Genomic DNA, 19,796 nt, shown 5'->3' with positions numbered 1-19,796 from the left:
TTATATCCCATTCTTTCTTCGCCTCTCGTTTTAAAGCTGTGCCCTCGGCGGAACCACGACGACATTCATTGACTTGCAAAACCAACGGAGAAGAGAAAAAAAAAAAAAAAAACACCGGATCACATATTTTTGGCGCAACGCGAGTTTGAGAAAAAAAAATCTTTCCTTTGAGGAGCATTGAATATAAAGCGGTCGGCAATGTGAATAAATCGCGGCATCATTTCTTGGTGCCAAATATATATATATATAAATATATGTATGCAATCTTTTAGGCCCCCGAGACATCTAGATCTTCGTAGTCACTTACATTGTACGGACGGCCTGAATATATTTTAGTTTATGTTTTAGTTTAAATGTGAACAGATACACGCTTTGTAATGCGCGTAAAGTTTGCACGCATGATACTCCGCGTATTAAGCAGGATAGACTTCAAAACACATTTCTCTGGTTACAACTCGGGAATATAAAACGTAACATTACGATGGCTGCTTCTGTTTTATGCACCCCCCGCGACCCATCCGGAAGTTAGCGTTACCGGTCGCTTGATGAATGCGTTTTTGCGCCGGTGGGCGTAAAAGAAAAACAAATGAAGGGGTTCGTTTAGTAAGAAGGAAAAAAAATTATGTGTGCAGCACTTTGTAATACCTGTTGAAATAGCCGTATGTTGCATATTATCTTACACTGTGGTTGAATCTAAACGACGGTCGCGTGGTTAGTGCAACTATGGGTCACGTGGTTGGCGGCCGCACTGGATCATCCGGTCGCGTGATCACATGATGTGACGTCAGCTGAAATGGCCACTTGACGTGACGTCAGCTGACATGACCACTTGAAGTAACGATACGTCTGACTAAATTTAACGAGTGAACGCAGTTTCTTTTTTTTTTTACATTTTCGCGGAGGGGAGAGAGGCGGCAGCACCAAAAACATATTTTGCGTTTAAAAACGGATGTGTTAACACTGGTGGTGTATAAAGCAATGTTGCACAATCATTCAAAGAGTTCATACGTTTTAGACAATCAAGTGACAATTGATGTGTTGTGACCTCTAGCAGATTTTTTTTTTTACTTATCTTTTCCTAAAGCACAAAATAAATACGAATTGAAGTTGTACTGGATAAATCAAGAAAAAATTCCTACGGTCAGCTTGGTTTGGTTCATTGATTGCAGTAAGGCTTTTCTTCACTGCCACGTGAATGACAATTAGGCTCACATTTGTATGGGTCTAAAGCAGGTTTCACATGCAGCGATTCCGCGGCCGAAATCGCTACCGCTAGCGGCACGGCGGCACCGATCGCGAGGTTTCATTTCACATGAGCGTTTTCCGCCGTTGCGATGCCCAATGTTGCTTGCAGCAAGCAGATGCGCACAGTCGGTTACAGTGGCTTCTAGCAACAATTTTGATGCCTCAGTTTTCAGCTTCACTTTTAATTTCATCTTAATAAAACAGACAAAAAAGCGTTTAAACTACTAAATAAACTTTGATATTATTTGTTTATGTTTTTTTTTGTTTTTTTTTTTTTTCAAGCTTTGTAGTTACGGATGATAAAACCTCGGATCATCTTCGGCAGCGTCACGGGCAGCGCCTTCCTCGGATCTAAAGACTCCAACTGATATGGTCGACCGGAACCTCCTGGATGGCGTTGGAGTAGTTGGTATTGCCGAAAAGGCGGGTATGTGCTCATGATCCGGAGTATGTCCGTCTACGAAGACTGGAAAAGCACCTTTGGTCCCATTGTTCCTAACTTTTTTGAGCTGCGCGTCTCAAAGAACCCGACGCTTCGACACTCCACTAATAAGCACTTCATTGAACTGGGCGCGACACATTTTGTCTTACTTGGTGTGACGATCTGTTTTGGACAAGACACGCCAATGTTGGTCAGTTTTTCTTTTTTCTTTTGTTTTTCACACCAGCGCTCGCATAAGCCGCTTCCAATTAGCGTCTCGTGCGCTCGCTACAGTTGGTACTCAGGCAAGGAAAGGAAAAAAAGAGCCGCGTACTTCATTGAGAAATAAAATTGTGAGGAAGGGGACAGCAATCTTCCTCTTCCATAACCTCCTGAACACTTACGACGCGACTGCTGAAGCAAAGAAGCTCGACCCGCTAGAAAAAGAAACCGCAAACCAGTCGCGTGCGTACTTTCTCTGCTTGTCGTCTGCTTCAAGAACGTGAAAACGCCGCCGTCCTATGCGCCAGTTTTCCCGCAATGTTTCTCCTCCTGTCACGTGATTTCCCGCCGCGCTGTGAGTGGCCAGCGCGGAAGATGCCGCTCTGCCGCGGCAAAACATTTCCAACCTGGTGGAACCGTGCAGCTCAGCCGTTTTGCGGCTGGCCAGAGCGCCGTGAGGGAAGAAATCGCGCAGCTCTAATGCCAAAATCGCTGCATGTGAAACCCGCTTGAGGGTCATGAAAGAATTTTCATCCCTACCCCCTCCACCGTTAATCTTTTAGAAGCCACCTCCTAACCACTTGGGGATCCGCACCGGTATTTTAGAATTATCCTGAAGGGCAACACACACACACCCTTTTCGAAGACCCATATGAACCTCACAAAATTTTTAGAATAATTTTGAAGGATAACACACATCCCTTCGAAAAACACCATGGAGGTCCCTACAGGCCTATTCTTCAAGTCCAATTTGCAGCGCACGGATTTTAAGGAAAACTGATGGACCTGTTCAGCCTGTCAGAATATTTTGATGGGCGTGACAGCCTTCTTTTCCAATAGGCCTAGTTTGGTAAACGTTACCTTAAACCCAAAGATCCACAACAAATTGCTCTGGAAGGTCAGCCGATGCATTATTTGTATTTAAAATAAAAAACAAAGTAAGCATTTTACCGAGAAAACAGTTCCGCCTAGGGAACAAAATACTTAGTAGTGATCTCGGGTTTTAAAAAAAATACAAAAAAAACGTTTTTTTTTTTTTGTTTTGGTTTTTTTTTTTTTTTTTTTGGGGGGGGGGGATTTTTTGTTTAGTTTTGCTTGCCATACATAACGCAACCTTTTCCCTCGAAGCGAAGCATCATTTCTCTCAATATTCAAACAGCACCAACGTCTGTGCCAATGAAATAAATATGACAAACGCGTGAAATCTTCTCAAGAGGTTGCGAAAAGAAACAAGAAACCCATGATGCTGTGTTTGCTCGGGCTCGAGCTCAGAACGTTCCTCCGCCTCGGGGGAAAAAGCAAAAACAACAAAACTAAATAAACACACTCATGACATGCGCCTGTTTGTGATACTTGTTCATGTTTATTCACCTTTTTTGTGTTCTGAATGTAAAAAAAAAAAAGAAAGTTGATACATGTACATCATTGAGATGCAGGTGGGAGTAAAATGGATGGCGGTGCCGCGCTGCTCGACGCGGAGGGTGATGCGGCGGCACGTAGGAAATATGTAAGAGTCATTCTCAAGACAAGATGTGATCCAAAAATAAAAACAAAAAGTTACCAGATTACGGCAGAATAAGGTCGAGTATCTTGTTTGGTGCCTAGATGGGGGGGGGGGGGGGGGGGGGCAGGCATTCGTGACATTTTTGACACTCCCAATGCCGTGCATATCAATATAAAACAAAAAAAACTGAAAAGTTTGATACCTGCTTTTACAGCTTATGGGTCACACATTGATGGTCAGCCGGGTAAAATCTGGAATATTTGGACGAATGTGATACCGGAACGGAACGACATTACAATAGATGCGTCTCCTTTACACCCCCCCCCCCTCCCCCTATTTTTCGCACGCTCTTCTCTGACTGTTTTTACCTGTGATTCTTTTTAATGTGATGTTCGTCCTCTTAGGTCTATGATAAAAAAGAATGCTACAGTAAACACGCGCGTAGCACGATAAAAACAATCTTGTACACACAAAGAACACTGACATTCAAAAGAAAAAAAAATGGAAGAATGAAAAATTACGTTTTTTTGCTATCAACGCAAAAGAAACAGACAACAAAGATTGAAGCTACATACAAGCTGTCGGAAATCTAGAGAGAGCTAGACACAAATTCAGCGTGGTGTAAAAAAAAAAAAGTAAGAATAAATATTTTAGTCTATGAAGGCTTCCTATTCAAAACCAAGATTCTGGCGGACTGACTAACGCTGTTTCCGGAATAATCAAGAATCAAGAATAATTTTTGTAAGGTGTCCAGGAACAACCATGCGGTCTTGGTACGGACACACCAAAACTTATGACCCATAATAAAAATGAAAAAAAAGATATATAAAAATAAAATAAAATAACTCAAAGCATTGAGTAAAAGACATGATGCATAAAACGCATGCTGACACAAAGAAACAGCTTACACAACAACCAAAGAACGGGACACTAGATCCAAACGCAGACTGCCACTATAATAATAAAATAATCATATTAACATCAATAATAATAATAATAATAATAAAGAATAAAGACTACGTGTTTCATCTACGCGTTTTGTATCATCTAAAATGCTCTTATATCATCTCATCCACTCCCAAACTAAAATGGGGATATAACTTACTCTCGATCATTAGTTTGCCGGAGGATACACGTGTCTTAAACTAAAAACAACCAAAGAAAAAAATACAAATTGGGCTCAATCAATCGAACGAAAGAGGAAAAAACAAAAACACCGGAAGAACCCCGTCATCACATTTATCTAAGATAGCAGAGCTCCGAGTCGCATAACCCCCCCCCCCCTCCCCCCCTTTCCCCCGAGGAAATAGAAAGCAGAGATGTGGACGTGACGTAATCATTCTTGGCTAACTCCACCCCATAATCTCTGACGTGAGGACACGAATTAGAGGCGCACGTCGGGATACTTTTTCACGACGCAACGTACTAAGCGACGACGCCCTGCCAACAACAACAAGACACGACGTCACGAACATGCGCCCTCTAGCGTGTAGCACACCAGATTTCCAACACCTACAATATTTATTACTTTTATTCGCTCGCTTTTAATTTTTTTTTATTATTTTCTTATCTGAAAACTTGATCGCTGTGTCATGCCGTCCTATCTTTTTTTTCGCTCGTGTCTTTTTGTTGTTTGTTCTCGTTCCAGGGATGCGGACGCCTCGCACACTTTCCCAAACTTCCAAAAGTGTATCCAGTCAGCTGCAAAAGGAAAAAAAATTTAAAACAAAAACAGAGACAATAAAACAAAACGCATTACCGGCGGGACGCGATTTTTCTCTTAAATATTACAAGATAGCGCCCTCGCTGTCAGAGGCCGAAACAAGTTGCCGTCGTTCCAAGCTGCGGGGTTGGCGAGACACAGTGTTGTGGCACGAGCGACCAAGCCTGCCGGGGAGATTACTCAAAACAAAAAATGAGGTGCCTCCTGGAGAGCGGGCTTCTCCCCGGAACGATTCGCGTTGAGGGGAAGCCATTCCGTTAAGTACAAGGAAGATTCGTAACGAAATGCGTCCTAAAGAGACAAGGTGTGCGCATGACGCCGTCATAATCGTTAGCAGATTCCTGACACGCTAGGTGGCACTGCGTTGTATCACTAGTGATGATGTTGGAAAGGGAGGGGGGCGTGTTTTAGGTATCATTGCGCCTTGTCACCAACTATCTCCTCTCCGCACTCACTCCAAAAAATGCTCTCCTTCAAAACATCCCAGCGCGGCACAAGTTGACCTAAAGCTGTTCTGTAATTTCTATTTACTTTGTTTCAATTTTAAATGTAATATCTGTTGTTGTTGTTTCCTGGCAGCCCGATTTACCTTAAAACAAAATTTACATTGGTAAGACAAAACGCGTGGGCATGCATCGGAGATCGATAAATGGATATATTGAGAAGAAAAAACAAGATTCCGAACGGCCCTCAGAAAGAATCGAACGTAGTACCCCCAAAAAGAAAACCTATACATGTTTGATCATCATGAACAAAGACTGGTGAGCAAATAATGTGTGATAGACGTTCTAGGGGAGAAGAAAATGGCGTTTGATCGGCACCGCCCACCGAAAATTCGCCTTCATTTGTGACGCACACGCCGTGAGACTGCGCAACATGACAGGAAAGGCCGCGAAGCAGGCGACCGCGCCTTCGCGCGCTGCGCAAATGATTTCGCTTTTGCGTGCTCCGACCACCAAACCCGGATAGCTCATTCGGGAATGTACTTGGCTCATAATATCAGGGTGGTGTGTTCAAATACTGCCGGGGGCCTGAAGTCTTTTTGTATGGTTCTATATGGACGTAACTCTCTGCCTGGTGTCGGTTTTCTTCGTTACAACTGCAACATCCGCTAGAGCTGGCTGTTACACCCAAACAGCACAAAACTCCATAAAAATCGGCTGATAAAAACGCATTCTGTGTTAAAAATTTGAACCGACATCACCCACCCTGCCAAGAGCAAGACTTGTGAAGTGATAGTTACCATGGGCTATCCTCCTCTCCTCAAGGCGCACACGCGCGGTTAGCGAGGCGAGGCGCTCAATGGATGCGCTGTAGTTTTCACAATGCCTCGCATGAGGATGAGGCCGACTGAAGAACAGAGAGCTGAACAAAAAGGGGCGACGTGCTGATCATGGCCATCTTTATATGAATGAGAACGTGCGGAACTTTGATGGTTAGTTAGCAGCTAAAGAGTTTGTCTCAATTGAATCAGTAGTATATGACCGTCCCAGAAGAAAAGCAATGCGGACGCATTTCAACGTACTCTGTATCGAAAAAATGCCCGTTTTCTGTGTTTTGTAAAATTGATGTTCATTAAGGTCTCGACATGGCGAGAAAAAAAAAACGCCAAACAAAACGTTCTATTAAAACTTATATAAAAATTAAATTAAATCTTTAGAATAATTTTTCTGGAAGCCTTAAAGTAAAGTCTGACTTTTTCATTTCATTGCTTTTAATTTTATCGCTATTTACTTTTTGGGGGTTCTGAAGAAGCCAAGTGTTTCTATGAAACCTCGGCTTCCGCTTTTGGCGCTGGTTTTCAAGTTCTTCCGTAGCGCGCTTCGACGGCCTCTGTGTTGACAGAACTTTATTGACTGAGCTCCTCGTTCAAACTCAACAAGTAAAAAAAAAAATACCCGGTGACGATTGCTGGTAACGTACGGGGTTGAACGTCAAAATGGCCCGGAAATAGTCTTCCGTCTAATTCGTAGTTAGTGAAGTTATACGTATTTCCCACTACCAGAAATTGCAATAGAGTGCATGACTGCTCTATGAACGTACCCGCCTTGATTCCATCGTGAACGCGTATGATCCATGCGTTTTGGCAGTAATGTTTACGGGGGAATCGGTGGACGAGCGTGTTAACACACCTGAGCCCGGAGCACGTAGAGCGATAGCTCGCGCCGCAGAACCCAGGGATCCTGGGCTCAACGCCCAGTCCTGCTCATTTCAATCGGGGTGAGCATACTTCCGGCGTGCGTTCGTCAATCGCTACTGCCTGAGGCACGTTAAAGACCCCAAGCTAGCATTCGTACTGCACCGGCTAAATTCATTTTCTAAAGCGTTGAACCAGTGTCGCCATACCTATGGCGACATCCGATCTCTCGCGGTATAAATAATTTTATTGATTATAATAATGTTTATCCGACTCGCAAAAAAAAAAATAATAATACACACCAGCGGCACGTGCTTTGCAACTTCGGTAAGTGAGGAAAGCACGCTCAAAAGGTGCCAACATATTGCCACGCGCGTCGTGGTAATGACGCCAGTCCTCCACGTCTTCGTGGATGTCGCCATTGAAGGGTGTCGGTGTGCGTGGAGCGACAGGCAGGAAAACGACTGAAGGTGTCACCGAAGTTTGAGAGGACTGGCTGTTCATGGTCGACTGGGCTTTCCTCGATGGCCCTGGCAGCTGACCAGACTCCGGGGGCAGTCCCTGGAGCGACGGCTTGCCCGGGTTTCGGCGTCTTCGGCGAAGTAGAGGGGTCAGTCCCGGAAGGCTATATCCCTCCGGGGCTGAGCACGTCACTTGGACTGGATGTCTTCGGAGGGGTTCGCCTTACGGGTATAGGATGCACTACCCCGCACGTCCACCAAAATGTCATAAATGGCAAATGATGAGGCGAAGAACAACTGAAGAAACGAAACGTTGAAGGGGGCAAACTTGTGCCCAAAATGAAATAGAAGAACGTTAGCGTCGCAGGCGTCTATTTCGGCGAAAAAGCAGGATAAAGCGCTGGAGCGAGACTGACTGCGGCTCGCCACCCGGAGCATCATTTGTAGCCGCGTAGGTTTCTGGAACATGCGACCTACAACGTTCGGCACGTAGAACATGCGGAACTTAATCAGACGAGAATGTTCTCGAACTCACGAGACCGCCCACTTGAAACAATATATAAAAGAACATTCCGCTTGCTGGAATCAAACCCAGACCTTCCGCGCGACAGTCAAGCCCGGTAACCATTCGGCCACGCACCCGATCGCTTGGCGACGCGCGTGGCGATATAAAATGGCAGCTGCCAGAAGCCATTTTTTGGAATGGCGTGTAAGCATTCACAACATCCAATTCACTTTTCTTCAGTACACACTTCACCTTGTTCAGAGGCCCTAAAAAGAAAAGCTTTCTCCATAAATAGCGCACATGCCGCTTCGCTTAAACTTGTCACCTGAAGAGGTTGCTTCACCTCATGATGAGTGATAATGAGGGAAAGCACTCCTCCAAACGGCGCATGGATAGGGGTGATGGTGCAAACATATAAAGAGAGTATTTTTTAATAAAAAAAAAAAATTGATCCTCATAAAAAGAAAACACTTATGATTTGAGCATCAGCGTGCCCGAAGCGACCATCTGCTATAGAGACTGTCATAACAAATAGCCCAATCTTTTTACAAAAAAGACAAGTGAAAATTTAGGTCATTTGTAGGAAAGAACACTCCTGCACGTTAATTTCGCCGTCTTTCAAGGAAGCGCTTCATATTTCCGTTAGGCACGGGAGGGATTATTTTTATAACTTAAAAAAAGGTTCCCTTTTGAATGTAAATTATGTTTTTTATTGGTAATCAATTGAGCAACACTTTGAAACGGTTTGGGTAATGTGCTACAACATATATGAACAAAATGGTGGACAAAAATTCATGTGGAAAAATGCGTACCTCTCAAGTTCTTCAGCGACCACCAGTTTCAGGCCGCGCCAAGCAACGGGCCAAAAATTTCGAAGGTTCAACAAATCGGAGATTGTTTGTTCAGTATTAATGTAAGTTGTGAAACCGGAGATAAGCAGACAGTAAGCGACAACCAATCGAAGAACGTTTCTCTGTGGTACACAATAAGCGGAGAAAGCCGCGATATCTTGCAGCTGTTCGTGGAACTTTAGGTGGAGACAGCCTCAATATTTTTCAGCTTCCGTTGGTACTCCAAGTAAAGGCAGCCGCAATAGCTTGCGGCACCTAGAGGTATTTTAAGCGGAGACAGCAGCAATACCTTTCCGCTCCCTGTGGTAGATTAAGCGGAGACAGCCGCCATACCATTCCACTCCCTGTAGTATATTAAGCGACGCTAGCCGCAATACCGAGCAGCTATACCTTGGAGTGGTTCCATCAAGCGGCACGTTCTTTATAAGAGGACTCGACATGACCGCCACTGATCAAGCTTCCCGCGAGGTATACGGTCTCGCCAGGACCGCCTGCAATCTTTTGGGGATATCCCCAAGGCTCACAGATCCGAGCCTGCTGGGATTTCTAACAAGGTTTTCCCGGCGACACGCATAGAGACGACTGAACGTGTGCCGACCACCAAACAAAAGCACACAGCGCAGGAACCTTTGCATGTTAGGATGCGTGCATGTATGAATATATTTTTATTTGGAAAGTTCTGGGACGACGTGGAAAAGTTCTGTACTCTCGGATTCTATTCGCACACGTTGGTTGTTGTTGTTACGCTGGATATTCAGGATATTTACTCGTGAGGCTTATGTGCTTTGGGGGCGCATATTTAAGTCTACGTGAGTATCATATTTTCTTTTTCATTGTTTCTTTTGTGGGTTAGGTCGGATATAGGTTGGCTTTGGATTCGAGTAAAGTGCGCTGGTGCATGCATAATATACTGGGGGAAGGAAGAAGAATTTGGTCACGAAATTTGGTGTCGTTTATTTAATATATTTTTCCTTTTGTTGCTTTCGCGATACGAATAACGTTACGTGTACGGCACACAAAAAGTCATGTAGTCGTGAAATATTTATGATGCAGTGCTCGCTACAGATGGAAGCGCACGAAAGAGTACACATCTGTTTCGGAGGGATCTAATATCTGCAATAATAGTGTTTTATATACAGACATGAGGTCGGCACGATTGTTTGGAGCAGGTCACGTGAGAAAAAAATCTCTTTTACGACAAATCCTCATACGCGCACACAAACGACATACAAAATAGCATTTTTTATCTCCTGCTAAGTATACATGAACACACGCAATGTATTGTCCGATTCTTCTTTTTTTCTTTTTATCGCACCGCGCAACACACGTAGGCCTTTATTATTGTTGAGTTTCTTTTCTGCCACTTTCTCGACAGCGAATATCACGCAATCACCAGAACACAAGGGGCTGTTCATAACCACAAAATAAAAGCGCGTTGTATTGCATCGGACTTATCAAATTGTACAGCACAACATGCTATTATATTGTATAATTGTGTAGTTTCATGTATCGTAGTGGGTATTGTATATTATTATTTTGTATTCGTTTTACCTATGACGGCATAATGCTGTTTTATTTATTTATAAAAAAATGTAATGTAGTACGTTGTATTTCATACTAATAAATTTCTTCTTTATTTGTTATAGTGTATAGTATACACCATATCGTATCTCATTTATTCTACTGTATTGTATAGTAATAGACTCTGTGTAGTTTATTGCACTCTATATTGCGTAGTACCGCATTGCAGTATTTCACTATCTATGAATGTCCAAATATCGGTTCTGAGTGTCTCGTAATCGTCAGCACAGATGCTGACACCTCTGAAACTATTCATATAACATGAAATGCTATACTTCGTTATCTTCACCTCGGTGACCCAACCCAAATGAAAACGTTGGAACTATATATATATATATACTTCCAACGTCCAACGACGCTTAGGAAGCATCAAGACGGGTTTTCTTGTAGCGTGAAAATAAGAACCAAGTCGTTCTTCATTCTCGCCGTAAATAAAACATCACTCCTTCTTGGCGCATACTGTCGGGATACTTGATCGCGTTTATCAGTTGAGCAATACCAAAGCGTCTGTCGTCATTTTCTAGACTATTTCGTAACATGTGCGCAAATATAAACGGCACCAATGCATACGAAGCAATGTGCATCGTCGTCCAAAACTAGTAAAAAAAAGAAACTGCACAGAATTCTCGGATTTTCTCGCGAATATGAAGACCACTCTGGTGCATTATATTTACTCGTTCATTTCTAACACAAGCTTCTATTATCTGAACAATCATCTCAATCCCTTTTTTACAGATACATTAGAGCACTATCTCAAGCGTGTTTCACATATGCGACGGTTTTGGCCCTAGAGCGGCGCAATTTCATCCGTCGCGGCGCTCGTGCCACTCAACCGCTGGTGCTGGCCAGAGCGCTGCGACAGCAGAAATCGCGCCGCTCTAGGGCCAAAACCGCTGCATGTGAAAAACGCTTTAGTGTTATTAATAAGCGCTGAGAACGAATTTCTGACGTTCATAACCCATGAAACAGGCGTTCGTTTTTCACCCAACGCAATAAAAGTCGCAGAAAAAATTAAAGAGAAAAAAGCAGTGTCCTCAATTCGCAGCGAGAACAAGCTGTCACGTTATCTGTAGCCAAATATTTGAGGCGAGATGCTTTGGTGGCACCCTCCTGTGGTTCCCTCTCGTGACGTCATTACCTTCCGAACAACAAGTTCGATGGTGTTTGTGATAAGCATGGTGGAAGCTTGAAATCATAGCGCTCTGAAACCCACACTGCAAACACAGTCAAAACATAATTTCTTACTTTACTCTACTGTCAGTCAACGAGAAAGTCTTTGATGACGTCATAGTCAGCATTCGGCCAGTCATGGAAGCCCAACCTCAGCTACGCTTTCGAACGCGCGCGTCGTCAATAGGGGGTATTTGCTCGAGGCCATATTCGAGGATGATGTTTAGAGCACATGGTCAGAACGAGCTCACATTATTAGCCTGCTAAAACAGGCAATATTGGTGGTGCGGAATGCACGTTGCAAAAGAACTGTGGAATCTCGCCGTCAGCAAGAGCTCAGCAGACGCGCCCTGACTCCGCCAGTGAATAAACCCTATAAAGCTCAGAGCGCTCCTGGCTTTGAAACATGTATTTCTAGCACGAGTACTCGTTTTGCGGTAAGAAGCAGCGACCTCGAGCTCTCCTGTTTTTGTGGGCATTGGCTGCTGTTTCAGCTTAAAGGGGTACGGAAACGAAATGTTTGCAGAACGCAGCATTGTCCAAAATTAGCTTCCCACGCCGCTGCTAAAGCATACGTATGCGGTTTATTTCATTTATATTTCAAGCCTCTTTGCCCTCCTGCTGCGCGCCAAATCCGACTTTTATAATTGAAGCGAAGACGTCATTAAGGCAGTCATTTGCCTGTAGTAGGCTGTTAGTTTTAGTTTTAGGTAGTTAATTTTGCACTAGGTAGTTTTCGTTTTTTGCACCCTACGGTGCCGGTTTTGTGATCTCAAAATCCCTCTCGCGGGTGAGTTAACTGCCAGGACAAAAATAGGCAATTAAAAAGCTCTAGCGAGTGCGCACTTATTGTAACAATAAAAACATTTATAACCCGGGGAAAAGACGCCAAGAAGAAGATCGGATCAAACCACTGAGCATGATCTCAGAAGCAGCACGTCATCAAGAATACCAAGGTGAAATGAGAGACCACTGTTACGATAAGCTGAACTTCACCACCAAGAATAACCCCTCCACGCTAACTTGTCTGGATGCTACTCCAAGGGCTACTTGCATTAAAGTCGGCAGTTTTGGTTTGCAATCCTCTCGTTCTTCCCCAAATCTCGATATGTTCGCGGTTCTTGGAAGGCGTGCCTCCTTATCTAGCATTTCGAGCAAGTATGCTATCTCCAGTGGGCCTAGCTCACCAGTCAAATGACAAGCGAGCTAGGCCATATTTTATTTTTTGCTGCGCTTATTCGACCAAACGCGACGGCGTGGACAAGCTTTACTGCTTTTTAATATTGGCGTCGAACCGACGGCAGCCCTTTAGCTCGCTGCTTGAAACGAATACTGATACACTTTAACTTTCTCCTTAAATCCAAAAAACCGATAAGAAAAAGTTTTCGATTTCACTTCAGAACAAAATAATAAATACCGTTACGATTACGTTTTCCTTCCACCAAATATGTCGTTTTTTTTTTTCGTTTTTTTGTGGAAACTTTTGGTTAGAGGAACACAGAACATTTTTATATAACTTTAGTGTGCCCTTGCGAGTCTAAATCGTGCGCTTGTGTTTGGAATACGCACCTGCGGCCGCTGCGGCCAAAGAACTGAAGTCATGGCGGTTCTCCGGGCAGCCAATCATAATGCGTGTGACGTCACGAACAAAGGCCGACGGAAATCAAGGAGGACGGGGGTGGGGACGGAGTTGTCGATTGCGCCGGCCGCAGCGGTGGAGAAGCGAAAAGGTGTAGTAGTGAACGCCATGGGCGGTAGAGAGAAAGGAATTCTTTTTGTGCGATTTTTGAGTGCCTTCAAGGAGGAGAATACAGCGGAAGCGAATGCTCCCCTTGTGTTTTCGTAGAGCGCCCGAGATGCGAGGACCACCTCCCACTCCTGCTCCCGTCCGGTCGCTGGCAGGGCTGCCGAAACTTAAACTAATATCCTCAACTATGATTGCGGCCACCAGAACATGGAATAAGTCACCGGTGGCGTCAGACTACTCGGAAAAAAAATAACCGGGTTCCGGCTGAACCGTTTTGCAGAAATATCGGTTTGAGAGTAAATAAAATTGGGTACACGTTATCTCTTTTTTTTTTTTTTTCTTGCCGAACAGAGAGGGAATAGGGTTCTTTTCTATTCTCCTCGGCGCCAAAGAAAACCGACGATGAGGACAAAGGCGAAGTTTGGAAGAGTCGTATCTGGGTCGCAGTGTCTCAATAGGCAAACAGGATGTAGCTGACGTTTTGGGTGTCGAACAGCCTCGAACACAGTCGTGTGTCTAAGTGGGAACAGATATTGGGTAAAAAGGCACCCTTTATCTCGCCGGGGCCGGTTTGCCGATCAGTGCCCGTATCTCTCCCTCATTCATCAGCAAACCGGCCCCCGCGAGATAGCAGACTTTGTGTTGACGAAAAAAACCGGACATCGCACGAACGCGCTGCCGCTAATTTAATTCCACACACGCGACCACCAACACCGGTTAAAAACAAAAATAAAGTGACCAGCTAAAAAAAAAACAAAAAAAAACAGGCGCGTTACAGGTACCACCAGCCTTCGAAATCTCTTAGTGCCAGGTGTCGACGACGGTCAGGCGCAAGGGTCCTTCGTCGGCTCCGACGCGACCGCGATCGATTCCACGGGAGACCTGGTGACTCTGTCCACACTGAGCGGTTCCCGGGGGAACGTAAACAGAAAGGGTCCCCACTGAACAAACAAAAGGCGGCTCTCGGTGTCCGTTTCTTGCATACAGCACATCTACGACCGGGACCAAAAAGGAAAAGGGAGGCGTAGAGAAAACACGTATGGTGGGTAAACACCAGCGTGCGACAATGGACAGCGCGCGCGCGCGACAACCGCGGTTTGGACGGTGATTTCTGTATTTACCCCATTTTCTGCGGTTATATAGCTTAGTTAACGTTGTCCGCTGTTTCTTTTTTTTTTTTTCAAACATGGTTACACTTTGACGTCTGCAGTTGCGTGTTCAAGACAACAGCGATGTACAAAGCCTTAATAATCGCTTCTTTTTTTTTCTGCGCGATTGTTTTAGACGGCGATATCAGTCCCAGAAAGACAATGAGCTCCGAGACGATACACGTTTTGTTGTTACATTATCGGCGCCCTCGGATCCTGGTGTTGGCTACGTCATATACTTAAAGTGCAACGGCAGATAGTCGCATTCATAACTGACTATACTTACTGCAAGGTTGTCCGCTAATATTTCGTTCTTTTCGAATATTTCGTGAGGGAAAAAATAATTCGTGTACGTCGACTGGAATACTCGCTCAACGCTCCTCTTCAAGGAGCCCTTTTACTTCCTGCGTCTAGCTCAGCCTCCCAAATGCACATGAAACGTCGTTAATTATCTTCTGTGCTTCGCATCAGAAGTAGTTGTTTTGTCGTTGTTGTCTTCAACACGGACGCTAATTCGTTAGGCGGTGTACTCTAAGCAGTCTGCCTCTTGTTTTTCCACTCCATTCACCTTTTTTGTATTCTCTCTCTCGCTCTCTTTCTTTCTTTTTCTCTTTTTCTCTCTCTCTCTCTCCCTCGCTTTTATTTCATTTTGCAGGCAGGAGAAAACTTAATTCTAATCCCCAAATGCAGTACCCACATATCCGTCACTTACTTTGGGATGCTCTTTCGTCATCTAATTCTCCAAGTTCCTTTACCGTGGCCCCGTCGCCACGGCTTATCCCCTAAAGTCTACAAAAACGGCTCGAACCCAACGAGACAACAATTTTTTGTTCTTTCTTGTCGATATATATTTTTCTTTCTTCCGTGATAGGAGAACGACTTTGTATGCGAGAGCGGGCACGAACTCACGCCCTTTGTGAAAGCTCCGTGCGTCGACCACGCTGGCACAAAAGAACGCCGCGACGAAAAACACCCATTCCTTTCTTTGCTTTCTTTTGATTCAGCAACTTTTTTCCACCATTTGTATTGAGATAAAATAGCATTAGATGCTCTTTCGCACGCAAAGCACTTTTCATTACCAACACCGGTGGATTCTATAAAGTTGCAAAAACAAAATAAAAAAAAAATACGACGAGCCTGGTTACGCACTTAGGGGCAGTGCCAACAAGATAAAAAGCGAAACGCGAAAAAGAGCCGTCGAGAGCATTAGGCCTATCGACTGAAGTACGTGTCGGAACGGGGGCTCACGTGAAAGCGTCGTACGAAACGTAATCGCAATGGCGGAAATGAAGTTCGAGTTGATGTCTGCCTTAATTATGATGGCTGCGGGGGCGACGAGCGAGCACCATTGTTATAGCAGGCCTGAGGAGACCGGTAAGAAGAAACGCCAAGAACAAAACAAGAAAGGTGAGAAAGGCGGAGCGGGGATTGTGAGAGATAAAGTAATTTCGTTAAGGGCGCTTACGGCCATGAAAATAACCGGCTGTAGTTTTGTGCAAAGAAAAAACGCTTCACCCGCTCGCAATTCGAAGCTAGTTCCTTTTACTTTTCTCTTTCTTTTTTTATAATCAGCAACTGTCGGTGGGCTCGACTTAGTGTTGCCGTCGACATGTTAGGGCTAGCGGAGACGGGGAAGGACAAGTCATCAACGACGGTAATGGGAAGCGGTAAATCGCGGACGTTCACATCGCGGGTCCAGAGAGAAAGAACGTCACATAAGACTGACTTAAAGATGTGAAAGAAAGTAGGCGCAAGGTTTATGAGCCACCCTCCGCCGGTTTGTATGTAATAAATGCATCTCTGTGTGTGTATGTTTGTGTGCATACGTGCGTGAGTGTGTGCGTGCGCGCGTTGTGTGAGTGTGAGTGAACGTGTGTACGTGTGCGTGTCTGTGTACGTGTGTGCGTGGGTTGAGTGTGCGTGTTTGTGCATGCGTGCATGAGTGTGTGCGTACGTGCATGGATTGTGTGTCTGTGTGTGCGTGAGTGCATGTCTGTGCGAAAATAAACCGAAAACTTTGTTGTTGTTGTTTCACGTATATACTACAGTATCGCCAAAAAGCTCGCCCCATAAGAGAACATCGATGGAGAAAGGAATGCAGAAAAAAAAAATATGGCGGACCTTTCTACGTTATATTGGTAATACGAACTTTATCACTGCCTCTTATCCGACGCCAACAGCACGTCGCCCTTCGTTAATCGAATACGTGACTTGGCACTCGAATTTCGTTTCGAACATTATCCGTCGGTCAATTGGTTCCGCTACGCGGACCACTCGTTCGAAATGTCGCTGATTTGATTCCACAGAAGAAGACAATCCGGCTCATTTAAGACTCAAGCTTGGACTGTAGACGCTATCTGATAGCTCAAAAGAAAACGCAAGGCTGTGTCTATTATAATAACGCTTCCCGCTTCGTGATTGGTTCTTTAGTTTTTTTACCTGCCTATGCTGGAATCTGATTGGCCGGGGAGCGATAATGAGATGCAGGGTGTTCCCCACGCCCCGCGATTCTTAAGTTGTCTGTGACCATCGTGGGCGGAACCTGCTTTCAAATGGCGTTGAGAAAATCACGCAAAAGACGACCCCAACAGAAAGGACCACGCGAAAACCGCTGCGTATGTGTTTGTGTGTGTACCTTTCCTTCGTAGCCGTCTTTTGTGTGCGCTATCCGAAGAAACCCGACGCTACGATAAAGTTCGCTGTAGACGTTAAATATTAAACGAGACGAGTACAGGTTCACCGCCCAAAAAACTCCCAACTCGATAAAATTGTTCCGCTCTGCTCGCTCAGTTTGTAACAAAATACGATCATTACGGAGTTTCGGAGGAAGCACTACACGCTTTCGCTTGTTTCGGAACGTTACCCTTCCATTCCTAAATCAAAAGTGCAAGTACAGCCTTATTCTGTTGCTGCTATTTCCTTATGTCTTACGCTTTTCGAAGCTGAAGATTATAGCATTTGCCCTTTATTTTGTTATCTTTCGGTAACCCGCGAATTTCAGTAGGAGTACCACAGACGTGATCAAAGGAAATGCTGTGTTGAATTTTAGAAAAGGCTCGCGGCTCAAGAAATCAAAGCTTCTAAGACGAACTAAAATAGTGCGGGACAAAGAAACAGAGCAATAGTTTCGGAGAACCAACTGCATGTACGTAAACGACGGCAAAACGTCACTAAAAAAATAAAAAAAAGTAAACTTACAAAGAGCCTAGTTTCATTAAAACGACGTAGAGACTAAGCACATTTCGCAGACACGTATTGAATAAATCATGAAACATTTTTTTCGTGTATTTTCTTTTTTGCTCTTTAGGTTTACGGACACGGGATCGACCCCTTTCAAATGTCCATCTGGCAACACTTGCGACCGCCATTATCTGGAGCTGCTCAAAATATGGTTGTCGCAAGTCCACATTTTGGCCGTCTGCAACACGTCCGCCGCTGACTCTGATCTGTTTGTTGCCCTTCTTTTTTTCTTTTTTTTTCTTGAGGAAACTTTGAAATGCACAAGATAATATACACCACTAAAATACAATTTTGGTGAACGTTTCTATGCTTTATGTGCAGCTGATGATTTTTCCGGCACGTGTAAAGGCGCCAGGGTCTGTTGTGTACAAACATCCCATTTATCCAGACCTATGATCACAACTCCGCAAAACATATTGAGAAACGTTGTAACTGATGCACATTCAAATAAAGCCAACGTTTGGATTTTTCTAGCATTTTTCGGGGCGTTTTAAATAAAAGTTCAAGCGCATGCCGCGAGCTCTTCGCCAGAGATGGAGAGGAGTTCAAGCTCAACCTTTAGAATTTTCTAACCCCGAGTCGTTATTTAAAAAGAGAGACGACTAAATTATAAAAAAGGTAAATATAACCTCCAAGTATTACCATCTATGCTAACGTAACGGCCACTAAACCTATGACCCTAGACCGAAAGCCGAGACAGCAGTACGTACATTTGGAGCCGCATACTATTTCCAACCCGCAAATGTACCAAGCTCTGCGCAACCCCGTCGGACTTCCACAAATCTCACTTAGGGAGAATGGGCACGGTTAGCCGCTCCGCAAAATAAATCGTCTCCATTGTTTTCTGTTTTTTTTAATGTTTCTTTGTATGTACGTGGGCGTATGTACGCGCGCGGGTTTGCCTGCTTGTACGTGTATGTATGTGCAGGTGTTTGTATATGTGTACGCGCGTGTGAGTGCATGCGTCTGTGTTGCGTATGTGTGCGTGTGCGTCTACGTGTATGCACGTATCTCTGTGTGTATGTGTGTGCGTCCCCGTGTACGCGTTCGTTCGAATTCTTCTTTTTGCCGGCGTACAGCATCATTTTCCATCGTGAAGTCCCAAGGGACTAATTTTGTGGCATAGAATAAAAACCACAAAGGCCGTTATGGCGAGTATAAAGTACGCACTGGGAACCAAAGCAGTGCGAAAATGTCACGCGCTACCTTCCGCTCGTTAACAACAACAGACGTCCAGGACGAGCCAAAGTGTACTAGAAGACAATAAAACCATTTCTTCTGGTAGCACCGCAAGCACCTCACCTCCCTCATAACCTCGGTTCGGTAATGCCTTGAACAAATTACTAATGACTGCAGAATTTTGTTCTTCAGATTTCGGTTTTGGAAAGCAGACTGGCACACTGAAACGCTTACCATCCCTGGAACATTTGTCATCTGCGTACTACTAAATCGAAAGTTTCGTAGTACTTTCAAGATCAAATCTACGCGCTTTCAATGAGAAATGGTATCTTATGATACAAAGCGTTCCGGTGAAAAGATAACCTTGATTTTTGGCTCGGAAACATAAACTGTGCATCGCGGAAAACTCAAGCTCCGTGAGAATGTGACCCTGGCGGTTGAGATATAGAACGTGAATGTTTGAAATCATGACGTTACCTGGGTAAAAATATAATTTTTGAAAAAGACGACATTTCTATATGAGCCGACGTCCACCTGAGCCTACTATCGTCAAAACAAGTAACAACATTGTGGGTGCCTGTCGCACCTATTTTAGCGAAAACAACTTGTCAGCAAGAAAGAAAACAATATTATCCTTATTTTTTTGACAGGTGTTCCTTTCC

This window comes from Ixodes scapularis, unplaced genomic scaffold (assembly GCF_016920785.2).
Source record: "Ixodes scapularis isolate PalLabHiFi unplaced genomic scaffold, ASM1692078v2 PGA_scaffold4__175_contigs__length_147842914, whole genome shotgun sequence".
Taxonomy (NCBI): domain Eukaryota; kingdom Metazoa; phylum Arthropoda; class Arachnida; order Ixodida; family Ixodidae; genus Ixodes; species Ixodes scapularis.
This window is presented reverse-complemented; position numbering follows the sequence as displayed.